The 23,941-nt window shown below is 42.9% G+C and overlaps 1 protein-coding gene across 14 annotated transcripts in view; it reads right to left on the bottom strand.

Moving 5' to 3' along the window:
* The window catches only part of kiaa1109 (KIAA1109 ortholog), a 637,888-nt gene extending 615,213 nt beyond the window's left edge, over positions 1-22,675 (bottom strand). For 11 of the 14 annotated variants that reach the window (XM_068042417.1, XM_068042485.1, XM_068042453.1 and 8 more), the window contains exons 1-2: positions 22,587-22,675; positions 14,138-14,252 (exon numbers count right to left, since the gene is read on the bottom strand). The gene's annotated coding sequence lies outside the window, so the exon portion shown is untranslated. Of the gene's footprint in view, positions 1-14,137; positions 14,253-17,375; positions 17,463-21,897; positions 21,983-22,536 lie in introns of those variants that run through there. The other 3 variants (XM_068042426.1, XM_068042435.1, XM_068042444.1) reach the window with 3 other exon arrangements.
* Between the last annotated feature and the right edge of the window lie 1,266 nt (positions 22,676-23,941).

The following is a 23,941-nucleotide window of genomic DNA, read 5'->3' as shown; positions in this document are numbered from 1 at the left end:
TTACAATATGAATTACCCAAAATGGCAGCGGTGAGATTAATTTGTATTTACGGCACAAATCCAGAAAGGTCTTGACATGCAATTAATATCTATGGAGAACAAACAGCAAGTTACAATTTTTTTTGGCTTTGTCGCAACTAACGGCAGAGCAGCACAACTGTAACAACTTGTGTTTATATCACACCTCTAGCAGAATAAAACCTCTCAAGGTACTTCACAGGAATGTTACCAAACAAAATTTGAAACCAAACCACATAAGGAGATATGACAGCAGATGACCAAAAGCATGATCACAGAAGTAGGTTTTAAGGAGCATCTTAAAATTCAAGAGAGAGGTACAGAGGTATAGGGAGGGAATTCCAGAGCTTGGGGCCGTGGCAGCTGAAGGCAGCCCCGCCAATGGTGGAGGGATTAAAACCAGGGATGCTCAAGACCGCAAAATTGCATGAGCCTAGATATCTGAGGGTCGTAGGGCTGGAGAAGATTAGAGATAGGGAAGGGCAAGAAGACCACAGCGGGATTTGAAAGCAAGAATGAGAATTTTAAAAATCAAGGCATTGCTTAACTGGGAGTTAATGTAGGTTAGCAAGTACAGGGGTAACGGGTGCGAGTAAGGACGCAGGACCTCAAGTTTACATCGGGTATAATGTAGGAGGTCGGCCAGCAGTGCATTGGAATAATTAAGTAGGTAACAAAAGCATGGATGAGGGTTTCAGCAGCACATGGGCTGAGGCGGGGCAGAGTTGGGCGATGTTACTGAGCTGGAAATAGGCAGTCTTAGTGATAGCTTGGATGTAGTCGGAAGCTCATCTCGGGGTCAAATATGGCATCAAGGTTGCAAATAGTCTGATTCAGCCTCAGGCAGTTGCCAGGGAGAGAGATGGAGTCAGCGGCTAGGGACAGAGTTTGTAGCACAGACCAAAGACCAAAGTCTCTCAATATTCAGTTGGATGAAATATCAGAGGGATCAAGAGAGATGGTGGTGAGGTAGAGTTGGATGTTAGCAGCGTACACATGAAAATTGGATGCGTTTTTGGATGATATCGCCGAGGGGCAGCATGTAGATGAGAAACAGGAACAGGCCAGGGATAGGTCCTTGGGGAACTCAAGTTAACAATACAGGAGGGGTAAGAGAAGTTACTGCAGGTGATTCTCTGGTTACGATTCAATAAGTACAAATAGAACCAAGCAAGGGCAATTCCACCCAGTTGGACAACGGAGGCGAGGCTTTGGTGGAGGATGGTGTGGTCAAGTGTTTCAAAGACTGCAGACAGGTCGAGAAGAATGAGGAGGAATAGTTCACCAGTCACAGTGATTATAATTTGTGACTTTGATAAAAGGTCATTTCCAGAACTGTGGCAGGTCCAAAAGCCTGACTGGAGGGATTCAAACATGGAGTTGCACATAAGATGGGCATCGATTTTGGAGGCAAGAACACTGTTACGGACAGATGGGAAATGATGGGGATGGATTCCCTCTTTTACCTTTCAACTGACCAAAGACAGCATTTTTATTAGAAATGTGTTTTACTCTGAGTGTTACTCTGAGGTCAACAAACAGACAAATGACTGGTTTTCTCATACATTTAGAGAAAGATAAATGTTTATTAAACACCACCCGAAAGTATTCACAACTTCACCCATGCTCACGCGCACACAGAGACACACACACAAAAAAAATTAAAAGATAATGTGCATTTAAATCTGATGGTTTTTAAAAAGAGTTCACTGTAGACCTTGCATTCTTCCCAGGGGTAAAGATTTTTTAAAAAACAGTGCAGACAGGTGTTCCTTTTTGCTGGTTCACCAAAGACAAAACTTGGAAAGTTGCAGGAGAGTGAATGCGTTGTTCCAGACTTTGTTGTATCTCAATCACTGTTCAATATCGAAAACACTGGTACAATTTCTCAGGTACGCAGTTCAAGGCCACTTCCAGTCACTGTCTACAGATAGTTTAAAGATGATTTTGTAGGCAGGGTCCTCCTTCTTCCACTGGAGCAGATGGAATCTCTCCCTCTCGGACTCTGTCTTTGTCTCCCAGATATACTTTTATTAAACTCATCAGACCCCTGGTTTCTGTCATGGTTTCTCTTTATTATTGTCTTCATAAATCGTGTCTGATGGTGAGGCCATTGTTAGACAATGGGGTCTGGGTGTCACCCATCTTCATTCCTTGATAAAGTGGAGTTTTTTTCACACCCATTCATTTGAGTTTGAATTTGAAGACTCCACATCTGCCATGCCATGTTAACTCAATTTGTTGAAGAGAGGTAGCCATTAACACAGAATGGGCCATTTTCATTTTACTGCCTTCTCCGAGGCTGGTCCAGACATAAAGATTGACTCAGATCTCATATAATTTCCATGTGTATTGGCAGTACAGGATAAGGTCATCTGACCTCTCGACTCCAACTTTTTGTCAGGAAATGTGCCCGTTTGGGTTTGTTTTATTTGTTCATTATATAGCTCTTCATGCTTCCGAGAAGTGAGACAATGAAAAATTACAGACTTAAACTGAAGAGTTATAAAAACTGATTACTTTTTTTTTTAAGAAAAGGACAATGCCGCAAAAGATGGCCGCATGTGTATTCGAGCATTACCACACTGTCTGTTTAGTATAAAGAATACCTTCAAAGTTAACAATTGCACCCACCTTAAACCCATCCTGAAACATTCCTGAATTGAATGGGTTCTTCTGAAACAAAGAAGGTGTGAAGTAACAACACCCTGGGCCATTGTCCCTGGAATAAAGTCCCTGTCTCCCAGCAGAGGTGAGACGTAACAAGTTTTTAACCTTAAAAAGGCAGCGCTAGAGAGACAGAGAGCCAAAAAGATCCAGGAAGCTTCTTTCCAGTTTAGGGGATAATCCAGCAGCCAGAAGGGAAGCACTCTGCTTTAGAATTGTACATCTTTACTTACGCAGCAGTGAGTTAGAAATGATCCACTGTCTTCAAACTGAACTTTCAACCAAGAGAGAAAGTTAAAAATACCTCAGGCCTGCAAACAACAAGAACTTGACTTCCAAGAGAATTCAACAGGTTTACCGTGACCCCCCGAAACTTACCTCAATGATAACCACTTACCCCTTTTTCCTATCTATTTCTTTGTGTGTGTGTGTGTGTGTGTGTGTGTGTGTGAGAGAGAGACTGCGAATGTGTGAGTGGATGCCTACTGATCAACAAATAATTGATTTTCTGTTTTAAATTTATAAGAAAACCTGTCGCTGCCTGATTATTTGATAAATAAAACACAAAGGGATTAAAACCTAATAACAAAAAACACTTGCTGCGGTCAGGTGGAAGTTGATCAATGGGAACCACCTACACTTCTCACCACATGGCCATAACAAATTGTGGGCTCAAAGCCAGGATGTGAACCACCAGACCGATGAGAAATTTGGAAAACGGGAGGAAAATCAATCTCTAAAATTGTAGAACAGTAAACAAATAGGTTTTCGTGTATTCTTCTGTTTTTAACTCTACTGTGCTATAAATAAAATGCTCAGGAGTTTGTACAGCAGGGAGACATATCCCATGATAAATTAAATATTGAAGATTTTAAAAGTTTAGCTACAGGGATAGGAATCACTTTCAAACAGCAAAAGAAACCTGACCTGGTGATGAGTTCAGCTAACCATTTTAAACTAACCCCTGAACCAGAAGAAGAAACAGAGTCTGAAAAAAAGTTCTAGCAAGAATTCAGTTGCAGATGAAAAGGGAAGAAAATACAATTGCAGTTGAAAAGACAGGAGATGCAGTTTCAAAGGGAAAAGGAAGAAAAGGAAGTTCAGCTTCAAAAGGAAAGGAAAGGAGTTTCGTAGGGAGAAAGAGGAAAGAGACACGAAACAGTTTGACTTAGCAAGGCTGCAAAGCCAAAATGAAAATGCTACCAGCCACTTTGAGCAAAACTTTGATGTACTGAGTCACTCAAGGCTACTGCAAAAATTAAATGAGGAGGTTGAGTCATACTTTATCTCATTTGAGAAAACAGCTACCAGGCTAAAATGGCCGAAAGAATTTTAAATACTCCTCTTACAAGGTAAGTTCGTGAGTAGGTCTCGTGAAGCTTTTTCCCTGTTATCAGAAGAGGGTTACAACCGAGGTGGGAGGAGTGCACTGGCTTCTCTAGTTTCACTTCTCCACAGGTCACAACATCTATTTAAATGTTTACCTGGTTATGATACAGTCAATCACATATTTTATTTTTTAAAATCAGTTTATTATAAAACAAGACTTAACCAGTAATGAAGCAAAATATTAACAAACCAATTAAAATATGAACATTGTTTTAAAAATTACCCAATTACACACTCACACACACTGGAAAAAATACAGAATTTCACTCTGCAGAGGTCTGTTACAAAAAAAGAGACAAAGAAAACTTTATAGAGTCATACAGCATAGAAACAGGCCCTTCGGCCCGTGTCCATGCCGACCATAATGCCTATTTATACTAATTCCACCTGCCTGCATTAATTCCATATCCCTCTATGCCTTGCTCATTCAAGTACCTGTCCAGATGCTTCTTAAATGTCGCTACTGTTCCTGCCTCCACCACCTCCTCAGGCAGCTCATTCCAGATACCCACTATTCTTTGTGTGAAAAATGTACCCCTTTGATCCCCTTTAAACCTCCTCCCTCTCACCTTAAATCTATGCCCTCTAGTTTTACTCACCCCTACCATGGGAAACAGACTCTGGCTATCTACCCTATCTATGCCTCATAATTTTATATACCTCTATCATGTCCCCTCTCAAGTCTCCTTCGCTCCAGGGAAAACAGACCCTGCTTTGACCAAATACTTGCCAATTCTTGATGAAAAAAGATATAGAAGGAAGTCATTGTCCCATTTTTTGGTCTGGTATCTAGGTATACGCAGATGGGTCACTAGGATTGTTTCAGAAGCAGTCCGTTCTGGAGATGTCGAGAATTATTCCAGTAGGCTTTCTAGGAGAATGTGGCATCAAGGTTTTCTGCCAGCAACACTTGAATCGCAGGATTTTTTTCAGCTCCTCTGGAGTTATACAGCACCAGGGATTTTCTGCTCTTCCACATTGAATCTTAGCAGGATTTCTTCAAAAAGCAAAAGCAGGTGGTGAACTGGGTGATATCTTTTTCCTTAGCAGTCTTCAATCAGTTCACACCACAACTAGCTGAGAACAATGTGCAAACCCCAAACAGTCGACCTCTTGACCTCCGTAAACCTTGACATGTGGCTTCGCTGTAACCATTTTTCCCCAAGTCACCAAGGGTTCTGCTGTTTTCTGAGCCCAAATCACAGGTGCCCTCCAGCACAGGTGGCTTTCAAACAACATCTTGCCCTGTCGGTGAACTTGGTAAAAAAAAAACACATCAATGGAATCATTTTAGTTTTAACACAAGTCCTCAAAAAATAAAAATATTAAAAATAATGGAAGCACTTTTGCAACATTATGAACAAATTTAAAGTTCAATTCTAAATGCATATGAGTGAGAACCTGGAGCATATAGACAGAAATTCAGACACACCCAGAAAAGACCTGCATAGACTTGCACTGAATTCGACAGAATTAAACATATGGCTTTCAATCGCTGGATACGATCTCTCCAGCTGGAATTCACATATGAATATCTGAGATCCAGCTGCGAGAATTTAAAAATAGCATCCCAGTTAGTATATGGACACACAATGAAAAACAAAGCGTTACAAGAGCAAGAGAAGCAGTAAAAATGGCCGACAATTATGAGTTAATTCACAAATTCCTAACTCAGAATAAATGCGGGTCTAGTAACTCTTAAAGGCTAGGGAGGTAGCAGAGATGCAGAAATGGGCTTGAGAGAATAGAAGAGTAGGGAAGGAAAACCAGGCCTGTCTCTAAATTTTAAAAGGAACCCACGTGATAAACCAGTAGGGGTCCATCTGACATTTTTTCAGTGTTTCAAATCTGGCCACATCCAAGCAAACTGTTGGGATTCCAAAAAACAAACAGGAGGCGCTGCAATCAAGCCCATGTCCGTAGCTATGAAAGTGGTAGGCATGTGTTCTAACATCACTAAAGAACAAAAAAATACCAGAATTTTTTACACAAAGGAAAAATTACTCCTTTGGTATCCCAGACACCAGCCAAGGAGATAACCATTCTCAGGGATACAGGTTGTTTTCAAACCGTACTGGCAGCCAAACTTACAGAAATCCAACCAGAAAGCAGACCGTATCGGTCAAAGGGCTTACTGGCAAATGCTTAAAAGGTTCCCGTCAAGTTTACCTGCAAAGTAAATTGGTCACCAGTGTAGTGATGGTCGGGATCATTCCAAGCTTACCAATGCAGGCGGAAGATCTCTTTCTGGGCAATGACTTGGCAGGAAGCACAATATTATACCCAGAGGGTGCAGGACAGTCCACAGAGACTGGAGAAACTGAGGGGAACAAACAAAACTCTGTACAGCTGCAGAGGGCTGAGAAAATCCCAAAAATCCCACAGGAGGCGATCGAGCCAGTAGAATTCAAAAAGCCCAAGACAAAGCCAGAAGAACTTAAAAAGGCCAAGATAGCTCCTTTAAATTCTTCTGGCTCTAAGATAAAAACAGCTATAGTTGGCCAAAACCTTCACTGAAGATTTAAATAGGACACAGAAAGTTCCCAAACAGGCAAGTCGGGAGTGAGGGAGTGCCACAGGTGAGTGCAGTGAAAGCTGGACAACCACCTGCGATCAGCAGTGTTCCAGAGGACATGGGCAGATTCGGGAAAACACTCATCCTTGAAGTAAAAGGAAAGGGAAAATAAAAATTCTTTAAAGTAAACAATGCTTGTGAAAAATCACAAGATTCCTCCCACAGCCAAAAGACTTGCAGGTGATAGGTAAATTGGCCGTTGTAAATTTCCCCTAGTGTAGGTAGGTGATAGGGAATATGGGATTACTGTAGGGTTAGTATAAATGGGTGGTTGTTGGTCAGCACAGACTCGGTGGGCCGAAGGGCCTGTTTCAGTGCTGTATCTCTAATAAGTAAAAGTGAGATCAGTGTGGATCTACCCACTGAAGAAGCAAACAATCAGATTCCAAATCCAAAGCTAATCAAACCCAACAATTTAGATTCAGAACTCAGCAAGAATAAGGGGCAGGAGGAAATCCCAGACAACACACAGGGGCTAAAAAACAATTCACCACTCACTATCCCCCTAGAGATATGAATTATCAATGTGCCAGAACTTGAATTGTTAAACCCATGTGTTGCGGAAACAGCAGTCAAGGGGTTAAAGCTTGTACAGACAAGAAAGCTTACCATCAGCCAAGAACCAAGCAATAACAGAAATTTGCATACAAGCTTCACCAACAACCACACATTTACTGAGATTAACATTCCCAAAGTACTACAAACTAATACTAGAGAAACTACAACCCCATTTGACAACATGTAACCAACAGAACTGCAACTTTTAATGGCACCTCATTCAAAGGAAGGATGATGAAAAAAAACTCCAAACTTATACAAGAAATTGCTGTGACAACTGCTACAGCTGGCATTGCCTGTAAGTTTGAGGAGAAAATGAAATGAATGTGTGCAATGGTACAACCCTATATCTTCCTTTCTTAAAAAAAATATAAAAACTTAAATCCAAGGAATTTCATTTTTTTTCCCTTTTGGGACAGGTGTCATGCTTACGAGAAGTGCAACAATCAGTTACAGACTAAAACTGAAGAGTTATAAAAACTGACTTTCCCTTTTTTGAACAAAACTGGACAATGCTGCAAAAGATGGTCGTGTGTGCATTCGAACATTGCCACACTGTTTAGAACAAAGAATACCGTCAAAGCTAAGAGGTGTCAATTGCACCCATCTTGAATTGAATGCGTTCTTCTGAAACAAAGAAGGTGTGAGGTAGCCACATCCTGGGCCACTGTCGGTCACTGCAGGGAAGAAAATCCCTGTCGCCCAGCAGAGGTAAGATGTAACGATCGCTTACCTTATAAAGGCAGTCCTAGAGACAGAGAGAGGAAAGAGAGAGCGAGAGAGCGAGAGTCTCAAAGAAGCATCCAGGAAGCTTGTTTCCAGCTAAGGGGATAATCCAACAAGGCAGAAAGGAAGTGTCCTGCTGTAGAATTTTACATCTTTACTTACACAATGAAAATTTCAGGATAAGGTCTATTCTTTCTTTCTTTGGGCCTCCTTATCTCGAGAGGTCTATTGATCAACAAATAATTGATTTTCTGTTTTAAATCTACAAGAAAACCTGTCGCTGCCTGTTTATTTGACAAGTGAAACACAAAGGGGTTAAACCCCAATAACAAAAAACACTCCATGCATGAGTGTGACAACTTGAGAGGAAAGTGGTAGTCTTTGCAAGGACAGAGTGGCAAAGGAAAGGTTTTTTGAGGACGGGTTGATGACAGCAGATATGAAAGTGGGGCACAGTACATGAGGAGAAGGAACTGTTTTTAATATCAACTTAACATGGCGCTGGGAAAATGAGGCTGGGTTTGGTCGGAGTAGGATCAAGGAAACAGGCGGTGGATCTCATGGATAACATTAGCTCGGAAAGAGTAAGGCAGGAAATGGGAGACAAAAACGAAACAAAAACTTAGTTTAGGGTTTAGGGCGAGGGCAGTGGGAAACATTAGTGCAAGTCTGGCAAGCTGGGCCAGGGGAAGGGGGGGAAGCAGCAGCCGCTGAACAGATGGTCTCAACCTTTGTAACAAAATAGTCCATGAGTTCTTTGCACTTGTTGTTGGAGGTGAGAGCGGAGGAGGCAGGGGAAGGTGGTTTAAGAAGAGGATTGTAATGGAAACAAGCAGCCAGGGTTATTTTTGCATTTCTGGATGACCTTTGAACAGTGAGCAGTTTTAGCGATGGAGAGCAGGGCCCAATTATGCTTTATGTAGTCCCGCTAAATCTGGCAATTGGGGGGGGGGGGGGCGGGAGAGCGGTGGGTTAAACGAGTTGTCTGCCAAAGATGTTCAAATTTGCTAACCTTAGACTTCGCAAAGTGGAGATGAGGGGTATATCAAACGGAATGACAAGGGTGAGAGAGAGAAATGGTTTTAATGAAGACGGCGGCGCAGTGGCTAGCACCGCAGCCTCACAGCTCCAGCGACCCAGGTTCAATTCTGGGTACTGCCTGTGTGGAGTTTGCAAGTTCTCCCTGTGTCTGCGTGGGTTTCCTCCGGGTGCTCCGGTTTCCTCCCACATGCTAAAGACTTGCAGGTTGATAGGTAAATTGGCCATTATAAATTGCCTTTAGTATAGGCAGGTGGTAGGGAAATATAGGGACAGGTGGGGATGTGGTATATGGAGTTAGTATAAATGGGTGGTTGATGGGCGGCACAGACTCAGTGGGCTGAAGGGCCTGTTTCAGTGCTGTATCTCTAAACAAAGACAGCAATGGGAGTAGAGAGGGTGTGAATCATCACATCAATAGCTTCAGAAATGTCATGATAAATTGTTAGTTGGAAATTTTAAAGTGCAGTGGTAAGTGACGCAAGGGAGAGATTTTTCCCGGGGGGAGGAGGCGGGGAACAATGAAAGAAGTAGGGGTAGGAAGGGGAAAATGGGTAGGAAGCAATGTAAGGAAATAATCAGAGTTTGCCATATCAGTGATAGTTACGAAGGGACTATCGAGGCCACATGAGATGGCAAGATGAAGGTGTGGCCGTGAATATTGGTAGGTAAGTTTATATCGAGAGAGATTTAGGGAGGAAAGGAGGCCAGCGAATTCAGAAGAGAGAAAGCAAGAAGCATTGAGATACAGATTGAAATCACCTAGGATGAGAAGAGGCAGAGGATGGAAAGCAGAGAAGATATCTCAATCAGTAACTTAGTGTGATATTTGAGTTGGCAGTAACGAACAAGGATTTTAAATGAGAAGTATGAGGAGTGAAACAAGGCGAGATGCTCAAAGGAGAAGTTGCCAGAGGAATGGGGAGACAGACCAAGATGTGGTTTAGAGATTAAGGACCAGAGAAAATTGTAGAAGCTTCATTAAGGAAAAAGGTGTCATCATCCCTCAGCCATATCTCCGCCGAGGCCACGATGTCAACATAATCATCCACAATAAGCTCATGGATGGTGAGGGCCTTGTTCACAAGTCAATGTACATTCTTCAATGAGATGCAAAAAATGACGATGATAGCCAATCCACTAGCAGAATCCAACATGTCAGAACTGGAAGGAGAGAGAGAGCTGGGAAGGAGGTTGGCCAGATTAGTGTCCAGCAGGTGTGCAGTACAGAGAGAGAGTACGGTGGGGTAATTTGGGTTGCTGCTCATTAAGAGGCCATGATGAGTGCCTCGGTAGGTTTTTCAGAGGAATCCAAGTGAGACACAGAGGTGAGCTATCGGATTATTTAAGAGGGAGTCTAGCCTTGGACAATGGCAGGACAGTAGGAAAGGCAACGAGTGCTGAGGAATTGGGGTTTGTGACGGTACAGTACCCAGAGGTGGAGAAAAGATAGGATGATGGCAGGGGGTAAAGAGAAAAGAGGAAAAAAAAGGTGGTGAGAAAAGAGGAAATAGAAGTGAAGGGCTCAGGTCTGGAGTGGCAGCCAAAATGTACACGCTGGAAACTAAACTAATTAGGCACTGTTACATGCTAGATCAAGATAGCTAGACTTTGAAATGTACGAGGAGTAGAAAGAAGACAACATGTGGATAAAATTAGACTTAAATTCAGAGGTCTAATAAATAGATGTAGGTTGGATGGAATCAGCGATGAACTGATGTAGAGATGCCGATACAGGCGAGTGAGACCAGAGGCTTTTCACAGGCAAAGCACTGATGTATGTATTTCTAATAATTTAAATTATTTCCTGTGGCCGTATTGAAACAGCCGTTGTGGTACCTCAACTTCCACATGAACAGAAGACAGCCACTGGTGTCTGTGGATGGATCTCGAGAATCACTGTCGACAAACTTAAAAGTCACAAAAACAAAGCTCTGTTTCTCAACTGTAAAAATTGAGAATCAAGAAACTTTTGTGTGAAACAAGTTTTATAGTTTATTATTTTATATATTTAAATTATACGATAGAACATTAATTAATTTCCCAGCTGTCACTGTCAGCGATCAAAAGCCTCAACTCGAGATTGTCATTCCGTCTACTATTGCTCCAACTGTCAGTAAGATCACCCCAAGGGCTTTATCTGATCAGTGAGTTAGCTTGAGACAATGGAGCACATCCTTCAGTGACAGTCTCTACTGCCTTGTCTTCATAAGAAGAACAGTGATGACTCATTGACATGGATCGAGCTGGGGACTGAATCGATGTTGATGTGGATATCGTTAGTGCTGGTCAGCCACCGTCCCAGTTGAAGTGGGTGTGACTGATTGACAGCAGTGTTTCATCGAAGGACAGGTCTGGTTTAACAAAGTCCTCATCAGCGAGCCAGCCCCTCTCCCAGTTGAGAGAGATATCGGGCTCCCACTTTTTTTTAAAAACTCCAATTCTGCCGAAGAGATCCAGAATACAGCACTCCTGCTATGCTCCTGAGGAGAACCTCTACAAATCACTGCTATGACCACCATGTTCAAAGCTCATTTTCATCTGTGAAGAATTAGAACTCATGGCACATCTATTCTTCACCACAAATCACTGAATCTTTTGCAAACTAATAAGTTCAGGCACCATGAACTTGCAATTAGTTTTTCAGCAATTTCTGACCCATTATAAAAAGGAAATATTTTGAATACAAATTACTCACCTAAACGTACCTTCCTATTTAAGCATACAGTTAGCAAATTTCAACTGAGATAAAATTTGTATCTGCTAAACAGCTTTAATTATGTAGATTAGACTCCCTCAAAAATAATTGATATGTTTAACAAAAGTATTACTCATTTTTAAATTATGTTATGGCCAGTTGAGAAGTGCCAGAATGGCTCCCCTCTCTTTCCGTCCCTTGGTTGACCACAGATGTTTTAAAAGAATTTGCTTGTCAATTTAGTGAGCATCCGTTTAAACGCTTGACTGTAAAAGACACACACAGACAGGTTTCCTTGTAAGGTTTTAAAGGAAAAGGAAATAGTGTTTGTTATTCTTAATACCCAATAAATAAAAATAATAAAATCACTCCAACTCACACATGCACCCAAGAGATTCACACATACACAGAAAAGTAGGTGACAAGGAAGCTGCAAGGAGGGAGGGTAGGTTAATTATTTAAAAAAAAAAGAATGTCCCAAATATACGAATTCTGTAGGTTGATATGTTGGATGGTTTTAAGTTGTGTTTGGTAACTTTTCCTGGATTCTGCGCAGAGACGATTTACAATCTTGATGGACAATCTCTGTCTTTGCCTCTGAAGTCAGCAGCTGTTTGGTTTACATTGAAGATGCTGGTGTTTGGCTGATCAGTTACAGGTAGGACACACGCTTGCAGAATGGCTGGAAAGAGAGACCACGAGTTCTCTTCACACTGTTATCCCCTCAAGGTCTGGTGATTCTGATTCACTCTGGAGAAGCAGTTTTTTCGAACACATAGGGTGAGCTTGCTACCACATGACCTCTATTCCTGATCTAGCCAGTTACGAAATATGGGCACAGTAAACTGGGAGACCCTCATTTGAGGTCCATTGTCTAAAGTGATGAGTTTAACTGATCAGCCTGCACCCACCTGAATAAACAGACGTGTCTGAATCTCTGAGGGTAGTTTATGTAATGGGCCATTCATACTTGTCCAAGATGATTGTTCTGGTGGTTCACTTCCAGACAGCCTGGGCTCCTTTCTGACAGCTTGGTAATTTGCAAGGTGAAGTCATGCAAACATTCAGCAATTTTACAAACTGCTTTTCAGATCACTTAAAAATATTGTTTGTCAGTCTTTTTTAAAACTTATCCTGTGGTTTCAATCCACTCAATAAATAAAGTCATTTTGATAAAACATAGTTTCATAACAATTAAAATTAGGTTATTGCTATGGAAAGACATTGAAGCAATAATCGCAGCCAAATTTTTCTCATACGTATGCTGCTAATGTATTTGAGGTGCTCGATCATTGTTTTTAATGGCGATTTTTGTCATATGTGATAATAAAAGGTGTGAACAGTCTACATATTAGCAAATTGAAGTATATATTGTACCACACACCTGTGGGAAACTTCTGTTAATGACCAACAACAGACAATGCAACAAAGAAACCCAACTTTCCAACAATAACCTATACATTAATATTGACTACGTGGGAATATTCTATGCTTGCCTTTCCTATTATCTATCTTAAAAAGATCTTTTTCAGTTTTTAAAGTTTCCCCATGAACTTTACGGTTCTAAAAAGAAATAGAATCATAAAATTATACCACACAGAAGGAGGCAATTCAACCCATCATGCCTGTGCAGGCTCTTTGATAGAACGATCCAATTAGTTCCAGTCCACAGCTGTTTCCCCAAAGCCCTGTAATTTTTTTTCTTCTTCAAGAATTTATCCAATTCTGTTTTGAATGTTACTGTTGAATCTGCTTCCCCATCCCTTCAGGCAATGCATTCCAGATCACAACAATTTGTTGTGTAAAACATGTTTCCTCATGCCACCTCTAGTTCTTTTACCAATCACCTTAAATCCGTGTCCTCTAGTTATCAACTCTTCTGCCACTGGAAACAGTTTCTCCTTATTTAGTCTATCCAAACCCTTCATGATTTTGAACACCTCTATCAAATCACCTCCTCACCTTCCCTACTCAAAAGAGAACGCCATTGCTTTTCCAAACTCTCTCATCTCTCACACCTGGTACCATTCTATTACATCTCTTCTGCACACTCTCAAGTCTTCAACATCCTCGAAAGGTCACAGATTTGAAACAGTAACTTTGTTTCTCTCTCCACAGATGCTGCCAGACCTGCTGAGCATTTGCAGCATTTTCTGCTTCTATACCATTTACTTTATATTGTCTCTCCTCATTGTTCTTACCAAAATGCATCAGTTCACATTTCTCTGCATTAAATTTTATCTGCCATGACTTTGAACATTTCACCAGTCTGTCTTATCCGTCTGAAGTCCATTACTATTCTCCTTATTATTTAAAACAGGATTGGACAAAAGACCAATTCAATTGCAGAAAATTTTACCAAAACGTTTACACATTTAAACACAGTTACATCAAAAAAGTAGAACTAAATTAGAAGTTTTTAAAAAAATATTGCATCAAACAGAATAAATTTAACTCAAATCACTTACTGTATATTAACTTGACAAATCCCTTGTAGGCAGAATCTGTAGCATAAATAGGTCTAAGATATCGGCACGTAACTACAAAAATTCTTGACAGACATCCCCACTTTGACCATGACACCTAAATGTGATAGATTTAAAATAAAAGTTATCCAACAAAATGCATTCCTAATTCAGTTTCACATTACTAAACATCAAGTCTGTTATACAAAGGCATTCAAAACAAAATTACAAAGATTCAGCAATAAACTTCAAAATAATTCAGTTAAATAATACCAAACTCTGGAGAAAAACTATTCTTGCTCAAAATCTCTAGTCATCTTAATTGTAAACAAAGTTTGTAAATATGGACAAGAGAGCTGAATTTCAGAGGTGGAGTGAGAGTGACTGTCCTTAACAACAAGGGAGCAATTGACAGAGTGTAACATCAAGGAACCCTAGCAAAACTGGAGTCAATGGGAATCGGGGGAAAACTCTCCACTGGTTGGAGTCATACCTAGCACAAGGAAAGACTGTTGCGGTTGGTAGAAGCCAATCATCTAAGCCCCAGTATATCGCTGCAGCAGTTCCTCAAGGTAGCGTCCTAGGCCCGACCACCTTCAGCTGCTTCATCAATGACCTTCCCTCCAGCGTAAAGTCAGAAGTGGGGATGTTCACTAATGATTGGCACAGAACACTGCACATTCATGACTCCTCAGATACTAAAGCAGTCCATGTCCACATGCAGCAAGACCTGGATAACATTCAGGCTTGGACTGATAAGTGGCAAGTAACATTCACCCCATACAAATGCCAGGTAATGACCATCTCCAACAAGACAGAATCTAACCATCTCCCCTTGACATTCAACGACATTACCATCCCTGAGTTCCCCCACCATCAACATCCTCGGGGGTTACCATTGACCAAAAACTTAACTGGACCAGCCACATAAATAACGTGGCTACAAGAGCAGGTCAGGGACTGGGAACTCTTCAGCATGTAACTCACCTTGTGACTCCCCAAAGCCTGTCCACTATCTACAAGGCAAAAGTCAGGAGTGTGATGGAATACTCTCCATTTGCCTGGGCGAGTGCAGCTCCAACAACATTCAAGAAGCTCGACACCATCCAGGACAAAACAGACTGCTCGATCAGCTTCCCATCCACCACCTTCAACATTCATTCCTTCCACCACCGATGCACAGTGACAGCAACGTGAACAATAAACAAGATGCACTGCAGCAACTCACCAAACCTCCTTCAACAGCACCACCCAAACTCACAACCTCTACCACTTAAAAGGACAAGGGCAGTAAACGCATGGGAACAGCACCAATAGCAAGTCCCCCTCCAAGTCACACCACCCTGACTTGGAACTATATCACCGCACCTTCACTGTTGTTGGGTCAAAAGCCAGGAACACTGCATTGTAGGTGTACCTACTGTAGATGAATTTCAGCAGTTCACCACCACCTTTTCAAGGGCAATTAGGGATGCTGGTCTCACCAGCAATGCACACATTCATTTAAGGTGTGGGTTCAAGCCACACTCGAGAGCAATGGTTCTCAAACTTCTTCATCCACAGACCACGGGGGTGGAGGGGGGGGTGGCGGAAAGATCTCGTGAGCCACCTACCAGTCCTACACCACACACTTTTGCTTTCCACTGCAAAAAAACTCATCAGAATTAATGGGAACCTGAAGAAACAATAACTAGTTCGCTGCTTTTTCACTGCTAAATGTAATAACTTTAAGTGAATTAAGTAACGCAAGTAAATTAATTCATGCCAGAAACAAAAATATAGACATTTTCATATAAATATTATGAGAAATGCTTTTGAAACATTCTAATACGTGCTATAAAAACCATAATCTTCTGAGAAACTAATACTTATCTTACATCTGTATTCATCAAACAAAATTAACAGCAACGTAAATATTGTTTATAAAACTATATTGCTGTTGCTCACGCTTATGACAGCTTGTGCTGCACACGTGGGAGTGGGTGTTGTGCGACATCACACGAGGCCTGTTCTCTTGTTTGACCTCAGCCTTGACATTGTGCATCAGTGACTTGCGTTTTGGACCAGTCCACAGACAAAATGAAGGACCTTCGTGGACCACACTTTAAGAACCACTGCTCGAGAGGCTTGAGCGCATAATCTAGGCGGACGCTTCTGTGCAGCTCTGGGGAAATGCTGCACTGCCAGAGGTGCAAAATTTCAGATAAGATGTCAAACTGAGGTTCCATCTACATTCTCAGTCGAATATAAGATCTCACGACACTCGTCAAAGATGATTTGGGACTTTCTCCCCACGTTCCAGCCAACATTTATCTCTCAACCAACACCTTAATCAGATGATCTGGTCATTTACTTCACTGCTGTTTGTGGGGCATTGCTGCGCTCAAATTGGTTGCTACATTTCCTGCATGACAGCAGTGACTACACTTCAAAAATACTTCATATGTCATAAAAGGCACAACATAAATGCAAGTCTTTCTTTCTCTTTCTTAATTTCAACTCCCTTTTTATATATTATGCCCCAATGCTTGCGAACAAATCCACATCAGCAAGAATCCTATTCTATAGTCTTTACAGCAAACAGGCCAACGTTCCCGTAAACTTACTTTCTTTTATTCAGGAACTAGGCAGAACTGGTGCTCACATTGCAAAAAATGTAAAATTTTAAAAGATTATCCCATTAAAGTTGTCAGAATATACATTTATGGTTATTTGCCACAAAAATTGCTGATGTTAAGACAAATCATTGGAACAGCATCAAAGGAATTTTACCCTGCCGTAAACATAGGGCACAAAAAGTTTAATTTCCTAGAACTGACATCGTCCACCTCATTTAACATAACATTTAATTAAATTATTTAAGATAAGGAAAAAGAGTTACAATCTTGTTCTCACATAATTCTGTGAAACCACAAAGACCAAAACTGCTCATCAGCAAACTGCATTATTTTGGCCCTCATTCTCTAGTTTCACATGATTTTTTTGCTGCATAAAGTGCACCATTACTTGCTCATAACAAAGCTTTACTGATGTCAGAACCATTTATGAACCTTGAATAATTTGACCCACAGTATATGTTGCTGATAATGGACAATTCAGCAATGATTCCCGGCCAAGTCCAAAGTCATAGTTTGTTAAAATAAATTCTGTTGTTCCATGACAATAAGTACTTAAGTATTTATTTTAAATTAATTTATTAATTAGTGCTAGAAATGTCAGTTAGAGGGGTAAAGTGCTTCACCTGTGAGATGTGGGAGGTCCGTGACGCTTCCAGTGTTCCGGACGACTACATCTGCAGGAAGTGTACCCAGTGGCAGCTCCTCACAGACTGCATGGATCGGTTGGAGCAGCAATTGGATGCACTAAGGAGCATGCAGGTGGCAGAAAGCGTCAGACAGGAGTTTTAGAGATGTGGTTACACCCAAGGTGCAGGCAGATAGATGGGTGACCGCTAGAAGGGGCAGGTAGTCAGTGCAGGAATCTCCTGTGGCTATCCCCCTCTCTAACAAGTACACCGTTTTGGATACTGTTGGTGGGATGGCCTATCAGGGGAAAACAACAGCAGCAACCAGAGCAATGGCACCACGGCTAGCTCTGTTGTTCAGCAGGGAGGGGCAAAGCGCAGATGATCAATAGTTACAGGGGACTCTATAGTCAGGAGCACAGATAGGCGCTTCTGTGGACGTGAAAGAGACTCCAGGATGGCATGTTGCCTCCCTGGTGCCAGGGTCAAGGATGTCTCTGAACGGACAGGGGGCATTCTGAAGGGGGAGGGTGAGCAGCCAAAGGTTGTGGTACACATTGGTACGAATGACATAGGCAGGAAGAGTGACGAAGTCCTGCAGGGGGAGTTCAGGGAGTTAGATAGAAAGTTAAAAGATAGGACCTCTTGGGTTGTAATCTTGGGATTACTCCCTGTGCCACGTGCCAGTGAGGCTAGAAATAGGAAGATAGTGCAGCTAAACACGTGGCTGAACAGCTGGTGTAGGGTTTCAGATATCTGAATCATTGGGATCTCTTCCGGGACAGGTGGGACCTGTACAAGAAGGACGGGTTGCATCTAAACTGGAGGGGCACAAATATCCTGACTGTGAGGTTTGCTAGCGTCACTCGGGAGGGTTTAAACTAGTGTGACAGGGGGGTGGGAACCAGAGCAGTAGGACAGCAGGTGAAATAACTGAGGGGGAACTAGTAAATAAGGCCAGTAAGACTAAGAGGAAGAGCAGGCAGGAAGATGTTGCTGAGCACAGCAGGACTGGTGGTCTGAAGTGCATTTTTTTCAATGCAAGAAGTACAACAGGTAAGGCAGATGAACTTAGAGCTTGGATTAGTACTTAAAACTATGATGTTGTTGCTATTACAGAGACTTGGTTGAGGGAAGGACAGGATTGGCAGCTAAATGTTCCGGGATTTAGAAGCTTCAGGCGGGATAGAGGGGGATGTAAAAGGGGTGGGGGAGTTGCATTACTGGTTAAGGAGAATATCACAGCTGTACTGCGGGAGAAGACCTCAGAGGGATCATGCAGCGAGGCAATATGGGTAGAGCTCAGGAATAGGAAGGGTGCAGTCACAATGTTGGAGGTTTACTACAGGCCTCCCAACAGCCAGCAGGAGGTAGAGGAGTAGATAAATAGACAGATTTTGGAAAGATGCAAAAGCAACAGTAGTGGTGGGTGATTTTAACTTCCCCTATATTGACTGGGACTCACTTAGTGTTAGCGGCTTGGATGGGGCAGAATTTGTAAGGAGCATCCAGGAGGGCTTCTTGAAACAATATGCAGAGAATCCAACTAGGGAAGGGGCCGTACTGGACCTGGTATTGGGGAATGAGCCCGGCCAGGTGGTCGAAGTCTCAGTAGGGGAGCATTTCAGGAACAGTGACCATAATTCCATACGTTTTAAGGTACTTGTGGATAAGGATAAGAGTAGTCCTCAGGTGAACGTGCTAAATTGAGGGAAGGCTAATTATAACAATATTAGGCAGGAACTGAAGAATTTAGATTGGGGGTGGCTGTTTGAGGGTAAATCAACATCTGACATGTGGGAGTCTTTCAAACGTCAGTTGATTAGAATCCAGGACCGGCATGTTCCTGTGAGGAAAAAGGATAAGTTTGGCAAGTTTCAGGAACCTTGGATAACGACGGATATCGTGAGCCTAGTCAAAAAGAAAAAGGAAACATTCATAAGGGCTAGAAGGCTGGGAACAGATGAAGCCCTTGAGGAATATAAAGGAAGTAGGAGGAACTTAAGCAAGGAGTCAGGAGGGCTAAAAGGGGTCATGAAAAGTCATTGGCAAACAGGATTAAGGAGAATCTCAAGGCTTTTTATATGAATATAAAGAGCAAGAGGGTAACCAGGGAAAGGTTTGGCCCACTCAAGGACAGAGGAGGGAATCTATGCGTGGAGCCAGAGGAAATGGGCGAGGTACAAAATGAGTACTTTGCATTAGTATTCACCAAAGAGAAGGACTTGGTGGATGATAGGTCCAGGGAAGGGAGTGTAGATGGTCTGGGTCATGTCGTTATCAAAAAGGAAGAGGTGTTGGACGTCTTGCAAAGCATTAAGATAGATAAGTCCCCAGGGCCTGATGGGATCTACCCCAGAATACTGAGAGCGGCAAGGGAGGAAATTGCTGGGGTCTTGACAGAAATCTTTGTATCCTCATTGGCGACAGGTGAGGTCCAAGAAGACTGGGGAATAGCCAATGTTGTTCCTTTGTTTAAGAAGGGTAGCAAGGATAATCCAGGAAATTACAGGCCGGTGAGCCTTACGTCAATGGTAGGCAAATTCTTGGAGAGGGTTCTTCGGTACAGTATTTACTCCAATTTGGAAACAAATGGACTTATTACCGAGAGGGAGCATGGTTTTGAGAAGGGGAGGTCGTATCTCACTAACTTGATCGAGTTTTTTGAGGAAGTCACGAAGATAATTGATGAAGGAAGGGCAGTGGATGTTGTCTACATGGACTTCAGTAAAGCCTTTGACAAGGTCCCTCATGGCAGACCGGTACAAAAGGTGAAGTCGCAAGGAATCAGAGGTGAGCTGGCAAAATGGATACAGTACTAGCTCGGTCATAGAAGACAGAGGGTAGCAGTGGAAGGGTGCTTTTCTGAATGGAGGGCTGTGACTAGAGGTGTTCCGCAGGGATCAGTGCTGGGGCCTTTGCTGTTTGTAGTATATATAAATGATCTGGAGGAAAATGTAGCTGGTCTAATTAGTAAGTTTGCGGACGACACAAAGGTTGGTGGAGTTGCGGATAGTGATGAGGATTGTCAGAGGATACAACAGGATATAGATCGGTTGGAGACTTGGGCGGAGAAATGGCAGATGGAGTGTAATCCAGACAAATGTGAGGTAATGCATTTTGGAAGATCTAATACAGGTGGGAAGTATACAGTAAATGGCAGAACCCTTAAGAGTATTGACAGGCAGAGAAATCTGGGCGTACAGGTCCACAGGTCACTGAAAGTGGCAACGCAGGTGGATAAGGTAGTCAAGAAGGCATACGGCATGCTTGCCTTCATCGGTTGGGGCATAGAGTATAAAAATTGGCAAGTCATGCTGCAGCTGTACAGAACTTTAGTTAGGCCACACTTAGAATATTGCGTGCAATTCTGGTCGCCACACTACCAGAAGGATGTGGAGGCTTTGGAGAGGGTACAGATGAGGTTTACCAGGATGTTGCCTGGTCTGGAGGGTATTAGCTATGAGGAGAGGTGGATAATTGGATAAACTCGGATTGTTTTCACTGGAACGGCATAGGTGGAGGGGCAACATGATAGAGGTTTACAAAGTTATGAGCGGCATGGTCAGAGTGGATAGTCAGAAGCTTTTTCCCAGGGTGGAAGGGTCAGTTACTAGGGGACATAGGTTTAAAGTGAGAGGGGCAAAGTTTAGAGGGGATGTGCGAGGCAAGTTCTTTACACAGAGGGTGGTGAGTGCCTGGAACTTGCTGCCAGGGGAGGTGGTGGAAGCAGGTATGATAGCGACATTTAAGAGGCATCATGACAAATACATGAATAGGATGGGAATAGAGGGCTACGGACCCCAGAAGTGCAGAAGGTTTTAGTTTAGACAGGCATCAAGATTGGCGCAGGCTTGGAAGGCCGAATGGCCTGTTCCTGTGCTCTACTGTTCTTTGTTCTTTGACACATGGCTGCTCCCTCCCTAGAGTTACAGGACAGAACAGCTTAAAGGCAAAGAGACCCAAAATACCATGACATACATTTAAGTATTCCTCATTCAATCAAAAGCAACTAATAAAATATCGTGGTTAAAATTCTGAAAATGTCCATGAACTAAGCAGGGGGAGGAAGAAAGCCAACTCGGCTACAGGAAAAACCTCTTCGTATAAAATACCATGCTTTTAGAGAATTGCAGCTTCCAGTACATATGAATGCTAACTATTGAGAAGGCTGTGCAGGGACTGGCACAGAACCAAAAGCCTGTCACACAGCCTAATTGTTTTTTTTATATTTGTTTATTTTGATTTAGTTTGTTTCATCATTCATTTTTTTTACCATGTGCCTACCCACTTTTTTTCATGTTTGTGCTTTGGGCCAGGGCTGTTCGTTTTTCTGTCAATTAACACCCTCTCTGCACTAACACTTTGTCTTTCACCACACCATTAACATACTGTTTCCCTTTGCACCATGACCTTCTGGTCAGCTATTCTCTGTGACCCCCTTGTCCCACCCCCACTTCATTTGCTTAAAACCTATTACATTTCCAACATTTGCAAGTTCTGATGAAGCGTCACTGACCTGAAACTTTAACTGTTTCTCTCTCACAGATGTTGCCAGACCTGCTGAGTATTTTCAGCATTTATTTTTATACACAGCCTATTGTCTTTGGTAAGTGAAATGACACAGAAAATAAACTTATGAATGGTTGACTTAAACAGATTTATGAAAATAAAAATCAAAAATTTCAACATTTCAGACAAAAACAAGACTACTCCATATAATCGCAATTCAAATTAGAACCAATGTTCGGTTCACTATTAACAGCAACCATTTTCAAACCCCCATAAAAACGTTGTTATTAAAACAACCTAGATTTAGCCCAAGCATCAAGTCAGCTGCAAAGCAGTGGATCCTGGTTTGGGCCGCCCCAAGAATACGCATGCGCCTATCATGCAACACAATGCCTGCCGGGAAATGTAGTCCGTCTGAATTGTTTTTAATATTTGCTCCTTCGACTTAAACACTCCACATTCCATCAACCGTCTGCTCCACGGGAACAGTGACGGGCCTGCACCCATCTTCTAAAATACAAATGTCGGTGAGTTCTTAAACGGATTTATCATTCCGGCCTTTGCCCGAACATTGCCTTCCTTCTACCACTCCCCCACAGCAAGAAACATCAGCGCAGCAGCAAAAAACCTGCACCCCTTCCCGTACCGCTCTCCGCTGGTGTCCCTCGATCTCCCGGACCTTGGCTGTCTCCTTACCGTTCTTTCATGGTGTACAGGGCACCGGCTCTCCTGGATCCATCCTGAACCGGGCGCTGGGGAAAAGCAATTGACAGGAACTGCGAACGACACTGGATCTCGCGAGATCACTGTGAGCGATACGCATGCGCGCGTAAGTAAGCGACGGCTTCAGCTTTTGGGTTGCCTCAGTAGCCCCAGTTCATTGTGACTGGATGCTGTTTGTTTCTGCATTTCAGCCTCTTCTTCGCCTCAGTAGCTCCAGCTCACTGTTACTGGATGAGCCTTGTTCCTGTATTTCAGCCTCGTCTTTGCCTCAGTAGCAGCAGTGGGCCCAACTCACTGTTACTGGATGGGCCTTGTTCCTACACTTCAGCCTTGTCTTCGCCTCAGTGGGCCCAGCTCACTGTGACTGGATGGGCCTTGTTCCTGTACTTCAGCCTTGTCTTCGCCTCAGTAGCAGCAGTAGCCCCAGTTCACTGTGACTGGATGGGCCTTGTTCCTGTACTTCAGCCTTGTCTTCGCCTCAGTAGCAGCAGTAGCCCCAGCTCACTGTGACTGGATGGGCCTTGTTCCTGTACTTCAGCCTTGTCTTCGCCTCAGTGGGCCCAACTCACTGTTACTGGATGGGCCTTGTTCCTACACTTCAGCCTTGTCTTCGCCTCAGTGGGCCCAGCTCACTGTGACTGGATGGGCCTTGTTCCTGTACTTCAGCCTCGTCTTTGCCTCAGTAGCAGAAGTAGCCCCAGTTCACTGTTACTGGATGGGCCTTGTTCCTACACTCCATCGGGAACATCCTTTCTGCATCTAATCTGTCCAGTCCTGTTAGAATTTTGTAGGTTCCTATGAGATCCCCTCATTCTTCTAAACTCTAGCAAATACAAGCGTAATCAACCCAATCTGTCTTCATATGGCGGCGCAGTGGTTAGCACCGCAGCCTCACAGCTCCAGCGACCCGGGTTCGATTATGGGTACTGCCTGTGTGGAGTTTGCAAGTTCTCCCTGTGTCTGCGTGGGTTTCCTCCGGGTGCTCCGGTTTCCTCCCACCTCCAAAAGACTTGCAGGTTGATAGGTAAATTGGCCATTGTAAATTGCCCCTAGTGTAGGTAGTTGGTAGGAGAATAGTGGGGATGTGGTAGAGAATATGGGGTTAGTGTAGGGTTAGTATAAATGGGTGGTTGTTGGTCGGCACAGACTCGGTGGGCCGAAGGGCCTGTTTCAGTGCTGTATCTCTAAATAAATATGTCAGTCCTGCCATCCCAGGAATCAATCTGGTGAACCTTTGCTGCACTCCCTCCATAGCAAGAACATCCTTCCTCAAATAAGGAGACCAAAACGGCACACAATACTCCAGATGTGGTCTCACCAAGGCCTTG

Source organism: Heterodontus francisci, chromosome 1, assembly GCF_036365525.1.
Source record: "Heterodontus francisci isolate sHetFra1 chromosome 1, sHetFra1.hap1, whole genome shotgun sequence".
NCBI lineage: Eukaryota > Metazoa > Chordata > Chondrichthyes > Heterodontiformes > Heterodontidae > Heterodontus > Heterodontus francisci.
This window is presented reverse-complemented; position numbering and strand designations above follow the sequence as displayed.